Source organism: Phycodurus eques, chromosome 17 (genome assembly GCF_024500275.1).
Source record: "Phycodurus eques isolate BA_2022a chromosome 17, UOR_Pequ_1.1, whole genome shotgun sequence".
Taxonomy (NCBI): Eukaryota; Metazoa; Chordata; class Actinopteri; order Syngnathiformes; family Syngnathidae; genus Phycodurus; species Phycodurus eques.
Window position 1 is genome coordinate 949867 of NC_084541.1, and position 20825 is coordinate 970691.

General features: G+C 43.7%; 1 protein-coding gene across 1 annotated transcript in view; it reads right to left on the reverse strand.

Annotated features, from left to right (window-relative positions):
* Window positions 1-20825, reverse strand: part of fam222ba (family with sequence similarity 222 member Ba) — a 38855-nt gene extending 18030 nt beyond the window's left edge. The window contains 1 exon segment of the mRNA XM_061703138.1: window positions 20738-20825. The gene's annotated coding sequence lies outside the window, so the exon portion shown is untranslated.

Here is a 20825-nt window from a genome sequence, read left to right on the forward strand (position 1 = left end):
AGGATAGTCCTGACTAAACACTACAGCCATCAGACTGAGGGTCAGTTTACAAGTGACTGAACAGACATTCCATTTGTAGCTTGAAAAGAAAAACACCTCAAAGGGGGGGGGGGGGGGGGGGGTCTCATTTGGATGTAAACAATGAAATAGTTATCTGCAAAAACACACATGCACATGTTTAGGTCTGTTTAGTGTTGCAATGAGTACATCACAACCCCAAACCCTAATGGTGAACCACAGGGCTGCTGTGTTTGCTGCTCAATGATGAGTTTGTTCAAAAAAAAGAAAATAAAATCATACATTTACTGCAACACTACTGTGAGCAGTCGAGATTAAGGCTGTCACAATTAATTGATTGAATCGACAAATAATGAACTATCAAATGAATCAACAACTATTTTGATACTCGATTAATCGAGTCATTGTCCAACTTAAAATTGTGCAAATCCTCTGATTTCAGCCTCTCACCAGTAAATATTCTGTTTTTTGTGGTTCATCAAAGGTGACTTGTCTTTTGCTTTTGCATTTGCAAAGATCTGCTTTTACTCTGGAAAACAACGCTCAACATTTTTGCACATTTTCTAACATGTTACGGACCAAACCGGTAACCGAATCATAATCAATTTACGGAAAAATATTATTCTATTATGAAAATAATCACTTTGCATCAGGCGTAGTATGAATAATCAGTAATCGACATGCAGTTGAACCTGAAGCAGCCTCAGAAGTGTACAGCAAACTAGTAGCTCTTCGCGTTAATCAGTACAGTTTGTCTCAGTTTCAAAGAGGTTGGCGAGTACATCAGTCCCTCTCGTGTGATATTGCTCAATTGTTGTTCATTTCGTTTTGTTTACCGCTAATCATTAAACAATACCAAATAATAAACTATAATTGGAAACAAATATTTTGCAATAAACAGTTCATTTTTAGCCCATTATCTTCGATTAATCCGATGGAATAATTGCTAATCAATTCTAAAAATACTCGATAGTGACTGCCCTCGTCGGGCTGCATTACCTTTCACCTCATTCCACCAAACACCACCGACAAAGGGTATTAAGGGCGTGTCCACACAAAGTGAACTTGCTGTGATAGTGTACTTTGTTTGGTCAAGTGTGAGGGCTGTCATTGGAACCCTCGTGTGCGCCGAATATCCGCTTGCACATGCTTGAGCAAGCCTAAAAAGTGTTTTTTGTCACGACAAGTCTCATTGCCAACTACTGGCCTCTCGTACATACTTCTGCATTTTCAGACGTCTCTAATCAAAACCATCAGGTCAACATACCCTACTGTGGTGCTAGCTGGAATTAATGGTTAATCTCCACAACTCTCCGACTCATCTGACAAAACCACATGGATACAGTGGCCGAATGCTGGTAGGAATTATCTTGAAGCGAATCTTCCACCTTCTGGTTACCAGCAGATCTCGAAAATGTTCATGTTCATTTAATTAAAAATTCCACACGCACCGTAATGTGTTTCAGTGAAGAATGTTATTGTACTCTTTTCTTTTGTTATTGGTCACAAGGTGGAAAACGGGTAATAATAGCAGCAGGGAATAAACATGAAATGCAGCAAAACTGGCATTTGTTGATAACTATCTGGAAAATCTAGCAGGCTACAACACAAGAGCAAATAGCAGTGCACTTGAAAAGTCAAAGACATTATCGGCGTGCACACGTGAACAATATGCTATTATCAGACATCTGAATAAAAAAGCAAGGCAGCAAATATTTGAGCATGTATGAGGGTGGTAACTGCTAGCATGCTAAACCGAAGACATCCATTAAGTCTACCGTCTAATCTTGTTTACAAGTCACCTGTTGTTACATCACCGTATTGACTTTCAAGCATTATGGGAGGAGCAATAACACCCCTCTCCATCCTGTTATTGATGCTGATGCTATCACGAATATTCAGAATCAGGATTAACTTTATTGTCCTCTCGGGGAAATTATTCTTGGCCATCAATGAGTTGTTGTGCTACTGCACATGTGCTGCCTCATTGAATATAAACAGGACACGACTCTCAGAGACGTTAAATACAGTGTTAACGATAACTACAATCGGACGCTATAACAGTAGCGTTTTTTCCACATTTAACCCGTTTAAATCCGTAAACAGTAAACCTCTTTCTTCCTACTTGTCGGGCTGGGCAATTAATCACAATGTAATCATGATTTTGATTTTGGATTCTCACGATCACAGAAACGTTGTAATAGAAGAAAAATGATTAATGTGCCGCAGAGCGGGTTGTGTATGCAGGTTTCTGCTTTGTAAAAGCACCCCTGAATGCAGCCTACGTTGCTTGCAGCAAGCGTATGACATGTTATTCTGCCCTCCCTAAGCACTATGTGCTTGAAGTTGTTTACTGTAAAACTAAACACACAACAAAAATAATTGCACAAATTGTATATTTAAATTAAGACACACTTCATTTTAGAAATCACCATCTTAATGGTAACACTCAATGGAAAACCCTATTGATGGGCTAGCTAAAATTAGCATTACATCACAGGAGAGATTTACCTTCAAATAACTAATACTCACACACAATCGCCACAGTAACACTTACAGTTAATATAACAATGCTCACAGGCATATAATCGCTGCGATCTGTGAAAAACAAGTTAAATTAATAGTTCTTTTGCAACTTTCATCTTCTTCTCTTTTTTACCTTAATGTAAAGTGTGTAGCGTCATGCATGAACTGCATGGACCCCACTGCGCACAGCAGGAACAGCAGATACAGTCATGGCACCCCTTGCCGTGACTGGATAAAAAGAAACGTTTATTTAAAAAAAAGTTTTTTTAAAAAAAAAAGTATTTTTATGTCCTGTTTTTTTGTTTTGTTGATGGGTGGATGTCTATAATAGGCTTAACACGATAAGGATTTTTGGGGCCGATCAGTGAGTTTAAAAAAACGATAACCGATCTCCGATCCGATCACAAGATGGAGCAATGTGGCTATTTAAATGACCTGTTCATTTACTGTGTATACTTGTGTACTTACTTGCTCCAAAAATTATATTTACAATAAATAATGTATCTTTGTTCCTCTATTTGTGTCAGTGAGGCCTAGTGACAGACAGAACAAACGAATGCTCTTCTATTAGATGGCAGGAAGTACATACAGTCATTAATGTCTCCACTTTTTGTGACATTTTTGTTTGTTGGTATGCTGTGAGATTTTTCAATTGTAAAATATGTTCCTTGGCTCCATAAAGGTTGGAAATCACTACTCTAGTCAGATCGTGCATTCTAATCAGTCAAGTCAAACCAACATTACAACATGACAGAAATAACGGGTGCTAACTTACTGTAATTAAATGACTTCACCCACACCAAAACCTTAGCGCATGATTCAACAGAACGGCGGCATGTTTACACACAACCCTTAGTGCTAGCACTAGCTTGCTAGGCTACATAACGTTTTGTTGCCTGCTTGCGAGCCGCATCGTATTAAAAGAACGGGAACATACCTCAAGCAAGCCTGAAACGAACGTCCTCTCCTGTCCTGAGCACCGGTGACCACCAACACACGTTTTTTCCCATTTTCCCCATATAATACAGTCGGCGCGAGCGACTCTTGTTGTCGTCGCCACGGTAACGAGTGTATCCGGTTGCATTTGAGTTGACAAGATAGAGCCCAATGATTGTAAAACAACGGGATGCGGTGGTATCGGAATACAAGATTTTATTGAAGTAGTCTGACATAGTGCTGTCTTGTAGTCTGATCCGGCATTACGTGTGGTCTGTCCCACACCGCCGACATTTTCTTTTTTAATAACTTTATTGTCCGTCAGATATTTACAGTACTATGTCAAAAGACAAGCGACAAGGCTAAAAATAAACTAGCTTTTGGATTCAAATATACTATGCATGATGGCGACGCGGAGTAAATGTCTTTTGCGGAGCTGAGAATTATGACATTAAAGCCGATCGGCATTAAATGTTAATTATCGGCCGATACTGATCAGGCCGATAAAATCGGTGTAAAGTCTAGTCTATAATATTCATGTATTATTATTTTACTAATTTATTTTCTGGTTGTTCTTTCCAGTTTATATTTAAAGTGGAGTGTTGGCAGTTAAATAAAGACAACATTTTGAAATCAATGTTTATTAATCATGATTTCAATATCAATCAAAATAATTGTGATTTTTGTGTTTTCCTTAATCGCCCAGCCCTTCTTCACAGTTACCATAACATTACCCCCAGTCACACGAGACAACAATGAGCTGAGTCACATGGTGTCAGATGCCAGACTGTGGGGGTTTGGCAGGGCATGCTCAGAACAACATTGACAAACAGATTTTATGCTGCCATGAATGTCTAAAAGTGCATGAAAAAGGTGACCCAAAATAAAAGTAAAAACAGTCTGGAGGGTTCCTTTGGGGCCCCCCAGAGATTTTGTATTTGTTATTATAACATAAATTAAGCAATCTGGAAGACTCTGAAGAGTACAGTAAGGCAAACTAAAAAAATATTCTTCACGCAGAAAAACATTTATTTATACCGCTCAAGTACATTTAAGATGATTAAATTTGCCCTCATTTCTTTGATTTGTTTGTTTGTTTTAGTTTTGGCCTCCAACGTGAGCCAGGCCCATCTCCACCTGCACCTGATGCCTGCTTCAAGCTGTGCCACATGAATAGCATCCAGCTCTTTAAGCACTCTCATTCTGGAAAAGAATTGACTAAAATCATTGTCAAAAGCTAATCCCAAATGCGTCCTCCAGGAAAATATTAAGTCCAATATTTTTCTGTTTCTATTGGCCATTTCTGAATTTGAAGTTCTTTCATTCTGTTGTGACATAATCCCTAACATCGGCTCCGTCGCTTAATACGTTTAACATTAACATCCGTAAACTAATTAGATCATTGTATTTCCTAATTAATACAAAATGTACGAGCGAATCAACTCTTGTCGCCGATGTTACGTGTGCGTCGCGGTTCCGCTGGGACCACAGCCAAGGCCACGACCTTCAGCACCTCAACGCGAAAATACAAAAGACCAGTGCGACAAATACGACACTGGCTGATCTGATGAGCAAAAATGTTGCTTAAACGTAAGAGTGGCAATAGAGGATGTCCGCTCCAGAAGTGGGTAGAGTAGCCAAACATTGTCCTCGAGTTAGAGTACTGTTACTTGACGATAATGTGACTCAAGTAAAAAGTAGTCCTCCAAAAAAGTACACAGTGAAATTATTACTCAAGTACTGAGTAAATAATGAGTAACTTTTTTTTTTTTTTTTTTACCAAAGCATAAACATCAATTAAAACAAAAATACTAAATAAAACGTGAATGTGCAAATTCTGATGTTGCTGTGTGTGCGGGTGTGTGTGTACGCACAGTCAAAACTACAAAAAAAAACGTGTGTGTGCGGGTGTGTGTGTACGCACAGTCAAAACTACAAAAAAAAAAAACGTGTGTGTGCGGGTGTGTGTGTATGCAGTCAAACCTACAAAAAAAACATCTGCAATTTACTGCACGGTATTTTCTGGAGTTATAAGTGATATATAAATATCCAAGTTTGGGCAGACGGTGCCAGACAAATACTACAATCCATGAAAGCTGTAGTTTTTGTTTGTCTAAATGTAAACACGAGTAGCACGTCGTTGCCTTCATGGTAACGACGACCTTCCCGAGTTGGCCGCCACGTACGCACGAAGATCGGCGGGGCAGGCTTATCTAGTGTGAATACCTATATATATAATACCTAGTAATATTCACAATTACATCTGTGTGTGGATTGTGGATGTGTGGAATGGATCTGGCTCCCAGTGTTCAAGGAGTACGAAACAGCCTATGACGCCAATCCCCCCATCCCTATCCAGGAAAAACTCACCGAATCTATACGATTCACGTCAATGGCCTATTTTGAGTTCAAAACGGAGAAAGGCGACTAATTTGGACGCACGTATAATCAAGACACTTCAGACGGATGTTTTATAAACTTGTTTACAACTCGAACGTGCTGATATGAATTGCATAATTGCAGTGCAGGCATAAGGAAAAGATCTAGACAAATACACGGACATGTATGAATTCCAAATATGGAGCTTGTATATACTTTTCTCATCTCAGGAGATGCTCTCCACAATCTCAGATTCTTTCTGTGGCAATTTGTGTCCCTCCTACATTGAAAAATGTTTTACTGAACTTAAACAGTAACAGGATATCAAGTATGCTTTTGCCTATATTAGTAATTCCCAAAAGGTGTCACCCTGAAATGGACCCAAACCTCACAGCCTGTTCAAATGAACTAACTAGTCTCCTCCGTTGTTTATGCGAAATAACATGCTGACAGCTAAAGAGCTGTAGACTATTACCAGGTGGCAGAGCAAAGCGAAATGAAGATGGAGAGGTTTTGATTTGTTAGCAGGTGCATCCATTTTGTGTTCCTACTCACACATCCTTCGCCTTGCTCAGTCAAAGCGCTTATGAGAAATTGGACACCCCAGTGACAAATTGAGCCTGTGATTAAAGGGAGAAAGAGGAAAGCTTCGTTAAGTGTTGTTGATTGGGATTCGAGGCGATGCTTTCACATCTGAAGTGTGTGTCTGCATTTTGCTTGGTACAGATCCAAAAGCAGAACTGACACCATCACTGCCTCCTGTACCATTTCCCCTCCATCCAGGTGTTCCCACGGCTCATGTCTCAGCTTTGAGAGCTCCATAAACAAAACTGTATCAAAGCAGCTGTTCCCACAAGTCTCTCCCCCACACAGACATGGAGACAAATACCCCACAGACCACCTCTATTTCCAGTTAGGGTGTTCAAAGCAGCTCTGCTAGGTGCAAATGGATTAGCGCTGACTATTACTACTCACCCTAAAGTGGCGAAATGCCCAAAAAAAACACTTCCAGTGTTAAATAGGTTGGGAGAGGGAGCTTTATTAGGGCCCCCTATAAAGAACAAGCTCTCCACTCTTCGCTTTATGCAGTTTGGTTGTCCTCTATGTATTTTCACTGCGAACTGGGCAAAATGTTTTGCTCCAATGGGAATTGCAGCCATAAAAGCACAAATCCCTCCATGTCAAAAGCCTGTTCTGCGTGTGTTCAATAGATGCTGATCCGCCCCCTTCCTAGGCCTACGTAAGGTTGGTAAGGTCAGCCGCCTCTGTGGCAGCTCTGACATTCAGTCTCGCCTGCAGCCAGAACAAACCAGTTTCTCCGTGCATGGAATAAAAGTGATCTTTTCTGTGCTTGTATGCAAGATGTGTTCCCTCTGCCAATGGCAAATCACAGGACATTTGTGGTTCTCTCCTCCTCCTCTCATTTGTTTGAGGGTGCCTCTCAGCCCTTGGCTCTTCAGCCAACAGACACTGGTTGTGGGCATCAGGCAACGTTCAGCCAACCAGCGACTCTGTGGAAAGGCAGGTAAACACAGGCCAAGCATGCCAAACATCTCACCTCTGTGTCTGCATGGGAACATCTGGTCCTCTGAGGGCCCCCAGTCTGTTGAACTATGGGCCCACACAAGTGCTCAGTTGTGTAATGGCGTTGTCATGGCAACAGAATTATGATTTATTCACAAGCACAGGTTTAATAGCCAGACAAAAACCACAACGTAGAAATCACAGCACTATTTTTTGTAATGGTTTCTGAAACGTCAATTTGGGCGAATCCACGCGCTTTGCTTTTAAATTCAAGGTTTGACTATGAATTGAATCTCGTTTGAATTTTTTTCATGTATGGAACAGGTAGTATGAGTAGGACACAATCCTTCAACCATGAGCAATACGCTCATACTGAATGAGTAGAACAGTGTGCTGTGGGCTGAATAGAGGAAGCCTAACTCCATAATAATCAATCCCTTCTCCCCTGCAAGACTGATACAGTCACATGAGTATAGAGTTAGAGTTAATAGAGTTAGCTCAGCTGATAAAACTCCTTTACATAGCCCACTCTCACACTTTCTTGCATCACACATCTCCAGCGGCCATCCAATGACTCAAGACTGATGAGGTATGCTCAAAGGTCTATGCCATTGAACGGCGCATTAATGCACCCGGCAGCAAATTTTTGCCATCGACCCCCGTTCCCTGCAAATAAGGACAGCGCCATCAATCAGGCCGAGATAGCCGACACCAGACGCGGGTTGATAAAGTGGGAGACTTTGGAGCTAATGACAAATGGATCCTGAAGATATGGTCACGTCTGTGCCTTCTTAACATGGGGACATTTTTTTTAAAGTTTGCTGTGTAGAGAAAGAGTGCTTATTGTGTTCTAAATCTGGCTGAGACTCTCAGAGGCATAACTCAGGACCCTTCCTGAACCTCCCAGAACACTTCTGTTCCCACACCAATGCTTTGGGATGGAGTGACCTTCGGGAGGCCCGCTAGTCCTGCTAATTGGGGTCTCTTCAGAGCACAGTGGTCTACCCCTCAAACAAGAGCGGAGGAGGGACCGAGGGGATAGAGGGGCTTGAGACAGGATCGGACTGTTGTAATTGCAAGCAGGAAACGGACAAAAAGAAGCTTAAAAACTGATTCAAATATGGTAGTGAATATTTTATGAATGTATCAGTAGCCTGTTTGGGACAAATCACTACACAGTAAATACTTCATAATAATTTTGATATTTATAACATGGAATTTAGTTTAAATGATGGGGAACGGATTCCTAACATTGTACTATCGTGTGCATAAACACAATCATGGCTAGGGCTGTGAATAATTCTGTGAAATGCTTTTGTGCATCACAAGCTGGTCACCGGACTTTTTTTGTATGTTACTAAAAAAGAAAATAAGGGCATGATTTACTTAAGGTTTGCACATGCAAACACAGCCGCAGAGTTGATTGCTCACACTAACATATGCGGAAGCTAATCTAACTGGGTGCGGCACTCGGAATTGTGTCTGCGAAACACGAAAAATTACCGCGGACAGTGCGCCGTTCACTTTGCACGCTCTGGGAGGAGTATAAGCAAATACAGTATATTCATTTTTGTTTGCTTATCTTCCACGGACTCTTACAATTCCAACACTTCAAACTTCATTTTGCGCTTTCAATGCTCTTCCAAATTTTTCATGGTGAGACACCATCACCTAAAGCGCAAAACCCTCTTTTAAATACAGTGGTCTCAACCACTTTTACACCTGTTGCCAACACCATGCACAATCTGTCATAGGGAGCGAACGCCCGTTATTTCGGACCATAGTAAAAGACCGCAATCATAGTACATCACACACAACACGCCCACCAGAGACTAACCCCGAAATGTAGCACCCCCCATTTTGTTGGATCTTTGTAAATCGGGCCCTTAGTGTGAGCAATCTGGGGGTAAAACACAAACCAGCAGAATCATAACACAAAGAGTCAATAGAAACGGCTTTGAAAATAACAGGCACTTGGAAAATGGATGGAAGAATGTTCTGTTTATCCCAGCCATTGAAGGCAATCAGATCATCAAGCTGAAGAGTATATACTACATAGCGCTAGCTTTACTGTCTCCGGAAAGAGGGTCAAAAGAGTGAAAACCTGCTTTCTATTATGAAGAACTTAAGAGTGCCTGCCTTACTCTTCTTTTAATGAAAAAAATCTTATCAAGTTTGAATTAATACAAATGCTTCTACGGCAACATCCATTCTAATCTCTTAGAATCAGAATCATCTTTATTTGCCAAGTATGTCCAAAAAACACACAAGGAATTTGTCTCCGGTCGTTGGAGCCGCTCGAGTACGACAACAGACAGTCAATTGACAGAGAACACTTTGGAGACAAAGACATTAAGAAAAACAGTCACTGAGCAATAAAGGGTTGCTAGTTATCTGGTAATGGCGGTACAATATTTATTTATTTATTTATTGACAATTGTGCAAAAAGATGCAGATTCCTCGAGCAGTTTGAATGACTAATATAGCAACAGTCCGGTGCAGTGACCATTACGCAAAGGGGGCCGAGACTTCAAGGAGTGTATGCGGTTTAAAGTGACGAGTATCGCGATAATCTGGGACAATGTCGATTGTGCAAATGTTGCAGATATTCCTCAGTCTGTGTGCAAGTGGGGGCAGATGCTACTCTTGCATGAGTGGCCAGTATTCGCCAACAACAGATATGCAAATAGTGCAGCGTGGCGAGACTACGACAGTGAGTGCACGAGTCATGTATCATTGGCCCCACAGAAATGTGACAACAAACTCAAGACAAAAGAATTGGCAGCATGTTGCAATGGAATTGTAGGTTAGTTGTTTAAGAAGTTGATGGCAAGAGGGAAGAAGCTCTTGGAATGTCTGCTAGTTCTAGTTTGCATTGATCGGTAGCGCCTACCTGAGGGAAGGAGCCGGAAGAGCCGGTGACCGGGATGCGGAGGGTCCGAGAGGATTTTGCACGCTCTTGTCTTAGTTCTGGCAGCGTGCAAGTCCTCAAGGGTGGGCAGGGGGGTACCGACAATCTTTTCAGCAGTTTTGATTGTCCGTCGCAGTCGGAGTTTGTCCTTTTTTGTAGCGGCACCAAACCAGACTGTGATGGAAGAACACAGGACCGAGTCGATGACCGCTCTGTAGAACTGCCTCAGCGGCTCCCGTGGCAGGCCGTGCTTCCTCAGAAGCCACGGGAAGTGCATCCTCTGCTGGGCCTTTTTGAGGACAGAGTTGATGTTGATCGCCCACTTCAGGTCCTGAGAGACTGTAATTCCCAGCAACTTGAAGGTCTCGACGGTTGACACAAGGCACCTGGACAGCTTGAGGGGCAGCTGTGGCGAAGGATGCCTCCTGAAGTCCACGATCATCTCTACAGTCTTGAGCGTGTTCAGCTCCAGGTTGCGTCGGGCCGCACCGCAGCTCCGGCCGCTCCGCTTCCTGTCCATATGCAGACTCGTCACAGTCTTTGATGAGGCCGATGACTGTGGTGTCATCTGCAAACTTCAGGAGTTTGACAGTCGTTCGTGTAGAGAGAGAAGAGCAGCGGAGAGCGGACACAACCTTGGGGCGCCCCAGTGCTGACGCTGCGCGTGGATGAGGTGGTCTCTCCCACTCTCACCTGCTGTGTCTTGCCCGTCAGAAAGTTGTAAATCCACTGGCAGATGGCAGGCGAGACGCTGAGCTGGAGAAGCTCGGAGGAGAGGAGTTCAGGGATGATGGTGTTGAACGCTGAGCTGAAGTCCACGAACAGGATCTTCGCGCAAGTCCCTGCACTGTCGAGGTTCTCTAGGATGAAGTGCAGTCCCATGTTGACTGCATCGTCCGCAGACCTATTCGCTCGGTAGGCAAACTGCAGGGGGTCCAGCGCAGCGGGGGACCTGTGAGCTAGCTAAATCACAGCACGTGCTTCCAAATGTATTTCTTAAATTGTGTTCATTGTCTGCTCACTTTTTGACTAGCAGCAAGTGTTATCAATTTGAAGCTTCGCAAGATTGGTTGACAAGAATGTGCCGCTTTCTAAACAAGCGAAGTTTAGGTTTCGGAAAGGGGCACTGGATAAGGCATGTCCATATTATCCTTGTGCCATTAAAGACATGGAGGAAGAAATGACAGAGGTCATTTATCATCATGTCATGGTCACTATGCATCAGTGTGAGCAACGCTTAGTCATAAAAATGGAAGACAAAGTCCAAGATTTAAGCCTGAGTACAAAAGATGCCCAGAGACTTTATGATGGCCAAGGCTCAGTGGAGTAGTTTTGACAATGAAAGTTAAAATACACACAGTTAACGAGCTGAGAATAGGTGTGGGATTGATCCTGAGAAGACTTTGCAAAGAGGGTGGCCATGAATAGAAAGGTCTGCATTTAATTTGCTAATCCATCACTGCAATTGTGCTGGGTAACAAAGGCAGAGAGGAGAGTCGTGGGGCATTCAGAAGCAATGGAGCATGCTGAGGGCTGAATGTGTGCTTCTCCATGGAGCAGGCCAGGCCACAGCCTGTGGCCCTTGGCCCTAAAAGCCTAGCCGGCGCTTGAGAGAAAGGGCTCTGATGAGCTCGGGGCAGGCAAGACTAATCTCTTCATGTCCAAAGAATTGTTTAACTATGTTTGACTGATTAACCCAAAGCCCTCCATTCCAGTTGCAATCTATTTGTTCAATCAAATCTCCGCAACTCATCACTCTGCAGAGTGAAAAGAGAGGAGCGAGCGGGGAAACAAAAGGGCCTGCAAAACAATCTATTTGGAGGATGCACACACGCGTTTTCAGCATCTAAACGCACACAGCCCTGCTGCTCACATTAAAAGAAAGGTCAGAGGAATCTCGAAGCACTCCGAGCACAAACTGTACCGTCACACTGGCTTTTACCGGCTTCATGGGAAAGGGAAATTTAAGGCACTCTCCCCTGCGTGGAAACAAGGTTGCCAGAAAGATTAACCCAGCTTCCTTTTATAGCCTCTGAGAAGAGGTTAAATCACATATTACATTGCCTGAAATGTCTCAGAGTAATTAGATCAAGAATATGACTCTCTCCTCTTCCTCTCGCAGACTGCGGCTGATCAAAGCCTAATGATGGTGTCAGTGCCTTTGGCAGTACTGGCTGGATAAATCTCCCCATCGGGACGGCAATCTGTCAGAGCCGCAAGCTCTGCTAAACAGCACAGGACACGAGTGGAATGGCGCTTGACACAAAGTCGACTAAACGAACCACATAAGCTTTCCGTCAGCAGTGCGGCATTAAAATTCACAGGAACGATTAAAGCTCTCTTTGTTTTGGCTCCGACCTGCTTGTTTCTATGTACACAGTCAGCCGATATGTATACAAGGAGAAACGTCATTGCTTTGCACCCACCAGACCGGACCTGATCCGGGCAGCACCTGGTCTCGTGATGGGTGTGGGGGCTATTGGCTATTAATTACAGAAAGCCGACACTCGAATCCCTGCAGTGAGACTCGGGAAGTGAGCTACTCAGCGAGACGAATGCTTGCCTGTCACACAGCAACACGACCTGCCTCAGGACTCCTTGCACATGAATACTTATAAGAATGTCTTTCAAATTGGACCCCCACCCCACTTCCATCCCCATCCAATTGTACAGCTGGCTGTAGCACTACTTCAGGGATATTTTCCGACTAATGCAAAATGCTCGTGCAGTGGCGTGATAAAAGTTGACATTTTCCTTTTCTAACTCAATGCTTCCTTTGTAAACAGCCTTGTGGTTTTGTGTGTTCGCAGGCTGCGAACACATTACATGTGCTGTAATGGTCAATTTTATTATCTCCTCTGAGACTGAAAGGGTGCAAACAAAAGGGGGAAATGGCAGGAGCTATGCCAATCATTTATCATTGAAAGATGTCAGACAAAAGAAGCCCTAAAAACCTGACAGCTTTTCTTTCTGTGGCATGTTCCATGTCAGTCCCTTCTGCCACAAAAAAAGGGGCCCCTGAGACTCCTGGGAGAGATCTGACCCAAATCTTAACCCTATACAGGTGGCACATCGTCAACACAGGGCTGAGAGTGAGAACAGCTCTTCGATCAGACGAGTGAATACATAACCCCCCCCCCCCAAAAATAAAAATAAGTCAAAGTATATTTTTTATTCTACTACAAAAAAAGTCAATCCAGAGAGCACAATGAGTTGCTACAGTAAGCATAAGAGAATCTCGTTAAGGTTGCTATGAAATACCTAATTTTAGAATTAAAGCTTCGCTGCTTAAAGGTCAGACAATAAATCACTCCGGTTCACATTTTAAACCACCTCTAAGTACATGAAACTAAAAGCTCTGCTTGTATGCTGCTGCTTGTATGCAGAACATCCTGTTAATGCTGGTATCAAGTGTGATCCTCGCCTTTCAAAACAATAACTAGAGTTGAACTATGAACCGTGATTAGAGCCAGCACCGACGCCCCCCCCCCTCCCCCCACCACCCCCGCGGAGTGACAACTGCGCTGCTGCACATTCCAGGAAACGCCACTTGCTGAAGACATAAACAACAAGTTGGAGGGCTGCACAGATGCTTACAGCCTCAATAAGTGCTTTTCAATTTGCAGCAGTGGTCGTATTTCAGAATGGTGTGGAGCAGGGGGGCTGCTGTTTCACTCATATGCTGGACAGACTGTCTGGACAATGTAGCTGTCAGACGCACTGCCTGCCTTGAATATTGATTCAGTAGGGAACTTATAGGCCTGTAGAGTGAAAATGTTGAACACGGAATTAGGAATCTGAATGTCGATTGACTATTGCTGAGAGGTCTGCATTTGCTACAAGCAGCGCAGTGAATGACATGCCAGAGATTAGCCTGTGAAGGTCACAATCTGAGTCTATCCTTTCAGCTGCTTTTCACAACACAACCCCCGAGCCCTTTCCAACAACAGGAAGAATGTCATCTGGTAACATTTCGAGGCACGGAGATACCATTCACTGTGACCAACAATGGGTGCAAACAGGACCAGAGGGTGAGGAGGTTATAAAGAGCCCCATTCTAAGTGCCGCCTGCTCTCCAGCGCACTGCACGCACACAGAAAAATAAAAACACACCCACACACTCGGGCCTGGGGAAGGGTCACGGCAAAGGGGAACTGCCTCCTCACCTCTGCAGCTCAGTCAAAGGAGCCTCCACAGCTTCCTGACACAGCTACAGTATAGCCTCCTCCACCGGTCAGGCCTTTGAGACGAACCACGATTACATACCATACTTGGATGGGTTATTTGGTCATACCAAACTGGAGGCTGAAAAAGCATCAACGCCAAATAGAGTACACAACTTGGCTGTAGTGCTGTGCGGTATGGACAAAATCTTATATCATGGTTAAGGTCATTTTCTATCCTCACAACATACTGTATATTGCAATATATTCCCTCAAAATTCCATGAAATCAATGGTGATTTCCCCCCCCCCCTCTGTATTTATGAGAGAGGGAGGGAGGGAGGGAGGGAGGGAGGTAGGTAGGTAGGTAGGTAGGGAGGGAGGGAGGTAGGTAGGTAGGTAGGTAGGTAGATAGATAGATAGATAGATAGATAGATAGATAGATAGATAGATAGATAGATAGATAGATAGATAGGCAGATAGATAGGCAGATAGATAGGCAGATAGATAGGCAGGCAGGCACCCCGCGGCTGGGGAAGCCCGTCGCTTGCCGGTCTCGAGAAGTTAGCAATCAGGCCAGCAAAGTTAGCATGTCAGTATTTCCGCATTACATCAATGAATTTGCTGTCTCTTGACTACATTCGTGCTGATTTACTCATATTTCTCAACAAGACTTGACCATTTCTTACATCTGCTGTTTCTTTAAACAAAGCATTTAATGTCATTTGGTAAAACCAATGTTGTAAAATCAATATATTCTAGATTTTCCATCATCTAAATTTAAGATTGAAAAAAAGGAAACTTAATCAACGGCCATCCCCATTTACCACTTGCACAGATTTTGCTAAAAACATCAATTCTGTGAAAACCTCAGGCTTATTGTTGTTATCACAAGTGAATTTAATATAAAAAATCTATCAAATTACAAATCAAAAGTCATGCAACTAGTGTTCCAATGAAGGAAAACTGGCCTTCCATCTTATGACAAATCCAGATATCATTTGTTCTTGTGCTTATGAGACCTGCCCCCCCCCCTCCCCAAAAAAGACTCCAGAACAGAGGAGAAATTCAGTGTCTTCTGAAGAGTTTGAAATATTAAACATAAAGCCCAATTAGCCGACAGCCTTTTACATCTCCTCCCCCCTCTTCTAATCCTCTGGAAGCTTTATCTAACGATTGTGCCAAGTATGACACGTTGAACTCACCGTGCGTCTGTGTGTGTGTGTGTGTGTGTGTGTGTCTCCACCAGCAGCAGCTTTACTGGTGCTTTGTTACGGCATTCTTTGTGACCCCCCAGACTGGGTCACCCTCAGAGCCTATGTAGCTCCAGCTAATGATGCCCTCGTATGTACGCTTGGCAACATTGGAAAACTGCAGCAACACAAACAATAAAATGTATTAGCATTGCCTAGGATGTAATATGGGGCTTGCCTCGCTGTCTCTTACTAGAGCGAGAGCGTAGTTTTGGGGGTGGAGACGCTCAGCGATCTGATTGAGACGGTCTTATCTTGTGCCATAAACAGATAGCTGCATCTGGGCTGCTCCTCTGCTGCTGATGGAGGCTGATAAACAGCTCTCTCGTCTCCAGCGACTCCGTCGAGGCTGATCACACCGAGATGCCCTTGCGCCTCCCGCTGCTATGGTTGTTGTTTCTGTTGTGAATGTCACAGTTCTGAAGCGTGCATTCTTCCACGATTGCCCTCGAGATGAAGACACAACAATTTCTAAAAGCCCTCTTTGGTCTTGGGTGTTCGGTTGCAGCCCTCCCTGGCTTGGGGCTTCAGGTTTGTTGATCGAGCGATCTACCCTGCAAGGCGAGAGCTTTTTTTGACCCAATTAAAATCCACCTGCTAACATGCTAATCCTCGCAGAACAAAATAAAAAGCACCAACATGCATTGCAAAGAAAGGCACAGAGTTTCAAAGCAGGGCTCGTGCTTGAAGTCATTTGGCCAAACACAAAGCAAATGCCTTATGACCCGCAGCCCTGCAGGACATTTCCTTTCTCTCAGGCACAACTGGGCCACGGTGTCCACGACACCCCATTTGGAAGGACAATGCGCTCCCACTTTTTTTCCCTCGCTGACCTGTTTTTGACCCTCACGCCGTTGTCCCCAAAAATGACCAAACATCTACTCTGTGACTGATACCGCACTACCGTACAGAGAGAACACAGGAAAAAGGTATTACGGGGACAAGCTGCTCTTCAAGAACTACCAAGGTGCAGGAAATAAAAAATCTCCTATATATGCACATAAAATTCACAGACAACACCTGCTGGAGATTTTACATCCACTGGCCCCTACAGGGAAATGAGGATTGGGGAGAGAGCCTGGTTGCACATTTCCAATTCAAATTTTCTTCCATTGGGCTCGTTCCAGAAAAGACATGCTAGTTAGCCGGGATGTTTCAGGCAACAATAACGGGGGGGGGGTAGATATGACGAGCAACTAATCATTGGTATTTAATGAGCTCCACGTGACTGCACGTTCTCGACATGATATGTTATTCGGTCTTACACTGACGTCTCAGACATAAAGCAGGGCTTTGATATTATCCTCTTATGACTACAGTCTTTATGTTGCGCAGCAGATTGTTCTGCTGACAAGTGCAGGACCTTCTGCAACATAAAGCATGTGGGCTTCAATGGGAGCCACGCAAGAACAATTGCTTTTACTTGGCGAGACCAATCATAGGTCGCTCCTAGTTTAATCCAGTCAATTTAACATTTGGAAAGCTGTGTGTGGGTTCGCATAGTACTCCCTTCACTGCTCTCAGCATTCCGCTCAAGTGAGCTAAAGAAGTAGCTCACCCATACCCAATATTTACCTCTCCCAAGCGGGCTGTTCATGAGCATGTTTTTTTGTTTGTTTGCGTAGCCCCTCTTGTGTACTGTTTGTCATATAGAAACATTGTTTGATTTGTAATAGGTATGTTTTTTTTCCCATGACATTGGGAGAAGATATGCTGACTGTCGACATCATAAAAACGCAATCCTCCTTCCTGTTGCCATCCTCCACACGTCAAAGTTAATCACACAATAGAATTGTAAACTATACTGCGTATCAGTGGTTGACTTACTTTCACACTTGTGAGAATAGTGATCTGCTTTTAAGAAAAAGATGAACTTATTTTACTGTTTTAAACATAAATAGTGCAGTGGTTAAATTGTCTAGGAATGTTACAATTCTACTGATTTTTACAAATTTCATAATGGTGACAGTAGACTAGAACATGAAACACTTCAAAATATGCAGAAACTCATAAGGTCAGGTTGTTATGCTTCATAACTACAAGGGGGTAAATGTTCATCATAGATCATTTTGTTTGGATCCAAGGTAACACAAATTTCAGAAGCTGATAAGATTTTGCATGCCAGATGTTTTAAGGCTTGGCATGCCGTACGTACATATTTATTTGTATTTTTATGAAGCCTTGTATGCACACAACACTGGGGCCAAAAAGCCAAGAGGCTGCACTTGAAAAAGAAAATGTGCCTCTTCTGCCTACACTGTAAATCAATACATTCCAACACATTTGTCAGCGGCTGGCAGCAAAGCCGAAAGGCAAACTTGCTTTTCTGCCCTCGAGCAAAGACTCTCAGTTTGTGATGACAGGTCAAAGAGTCAGCACATGACTCATGAACGAGCGCTATTTCCCTTTGTGGAGCGCACTCATGAACATGACATGAACAAATGAACCAGGTGCTCCTGACATTCAGCCTTGTTTGCTAGCTTTATAGCTGACGAGCAAACGCACAAATCATGTTCAGAGTAATCCGAAGTTGAAAAACACTCACTGCCATGTTGGGGGACCAACCAAATTGTATTTTATTTTTTTATTTTTTGGGGGGCGGGGGGGGGGGGGGGGGGGGGGGGGTAATACAAAACTGTTAGTCAAACATAAGTCTGATGTTTTCTGGCATTTCTGAGGGCTTCAACGGGAATTGGGTTAAGTGAACAGACTTATTTTCCTTGTGGAGCGTCCAGGGTTGCAGAGTTATGCAAGTCACTGATGATGCAACGCAAGAGCTCGGACTTGACTGCAAGTGGCCATAAAGTAAAGCCAGCAAGTCAAACTGTAGATGCTGAAAAGACAGTGACGTTCAAACAGTGGAGTCAGCAAGCACTGGCTTGGAATACGTGGTCCTGTGGCACCAGAAGACACTCATTTACTGCCATACGTACTGGTTTTCATTTGATTGTTTGATATTTGGGGCCTGGAATTGTTGTTCATACAAATACTTACTCTACAGCAATTATTACTTTAGGTAAATAATAGACTGTGGCACGTTTTTTCCCACCTTGCTGACATTTGGGTTAGGTCCCCACCGTATGCACAAAACACTGTCATTACCAAGAAACTCTGTATAGTGTTTGTTTACTTTTGTGCTTACCTCCTGTTACACTTCTGTAACAGTATGTATCCCATGGTTTTTTTTATTACAACCTCCTCCATTTCCCATTGATTCCTATGGAAAAAAATGTTAACTAAATTGAAGGTTCCTGAAATCAATCGTGTTGGACTTTTGAGCTTTCACTGTCGTGTACAGTGAACCCCTGCTATTCGTGAGGCATAGGGACCAAGCCCTGCGGCAAATAGCGCAAATCTGCAATTAAGATCCTCAAACCACTTCAGCATCAAGAGGCCACCAGATGATGCTCAAATAATATTGTGGTTGCTTTGGCCTGAGCACAAAAACGGTGACGAGGTGAGTTTTCCAGCAAATAGCAGTTTCCCAAAGAAATCTGGGATTAGGCAAATTTGCGAATGCCAAAGCGCAAATATGCGGCGGTTCAAGGTTCAAAGACTTTTTGGCACCACAACATCCCTGAAAATCTACTACAAAGGCTTTATTCTGGTAGATGTGACATTAGAGCACATTACAGACGGGAGAGGCCTTACAGTCATTTGTTTCTAAGACCTAACTCATCTTCATTGCGCTGGGAAACGTAGCACCCCGTCGCAAAAAGGTTTCCTTCTCCTCGATAATTGCACAGAGTCTGGGGGCTGAGTTTCCCCGACGACACGCTCTGAAACTTAATTATCTGCTCTTTGGAAAATGTAAGTGAAGAAAGCTATGTTGCAAAAGTGCACTTTTGGACAAGCAAGGCCAGGCTCTGAGATAGAGCCTGCCAGCTAGTCATCAAGTTTATAAAAAAAAAAAAAAAAAAAAAAAAGAACCTAACCTTTGTTATGCTAAGTAAAGGCTTTTTTTTTTTTTTTTTTTTTACTCAGCACACAAAACGCACATTGAGCTCAACAAACATACAGCTCAAGCATCCCACCGTATGGAAAGCATTCCTCTGCATTATCCAGCCATAGTCCAGTTTTAGGAATAATGCCGGCCCATGACATGACAATAAAACATGACTCACATCAGCCCCCCCCCCCCCCCCCCCCCCAAAAAATAATAAAACATATATATATATATATATATATATATAAAACAGCGGCGGCATAAAAGATCAGACTCGGAGGGGGCAGAAACATCGATAGGATCCCATTAGTTAAGTGCGCCCTTAGGATACCCGAAATTTGATCATAGTCAGACTTCTCCTGTCCAGACATAAACCATTAGACGCTGTGTGGGGGGTGGGGGGGGGGGGGGGGGGGGGCTGCTCCTCACAGACCACCACGTCGTCTTCTTCTTCTTCTTCACTCTTCCTCAAGCAAGGTCGGATGTGCGGCCCGGTGACGTCCACCTTCTGGTCTCACCTTTAACACTTGCCTTTGCAGGTGAATCAAAAGCCTCCTCACTGGACCACCACATCATTGCGGTCAACGTTAAAAGAGGAGCAAAGCGCTACATGTGCACCGACACTTCATTATGGCTAAATACAGCCGTGACACGGATAGCGTATGCAACTTTAACCACATAAGACGCACAACTGAATAAATAGGATAAAGATGATTTGGTACGGAGATGGCCGTGAATCCACAACTGTTGTCACAAGAACCGGTTTCTTATTACGACTAGGAATAATAAAAGAACCGGTTTCGTTCAATGCTCCGAGCATGAACGTACTGCGAGCCCGCCCGCCCGCCCGCCCGCTTCGCGTCGCTCGGAGACAGAAAGAAGAGCCGCAAAGCCGCAGGTCGCTCGTACGAAGGGTGCCTGGCAGCTCCAGGCTAGCTAACCTAGCACGTCTCAAACGTACACAGTCCCATTGTTGCCCTCTCCTCCTCCTCGCCTTTCCCCAATTACGTGCGCCCAAATGTGGCGGCGGTGTCACCGAGAGGAAGGCACGAACGGCGCATAACAAAGACACGACTACTTACTCTCCGTCAACCTCTGCGAAAGGCATCGTTTAGTCGGTCGCCATGGTTCAAAACGGACAGATTTACTCCCGCCGCTGTGCGCTGCTGC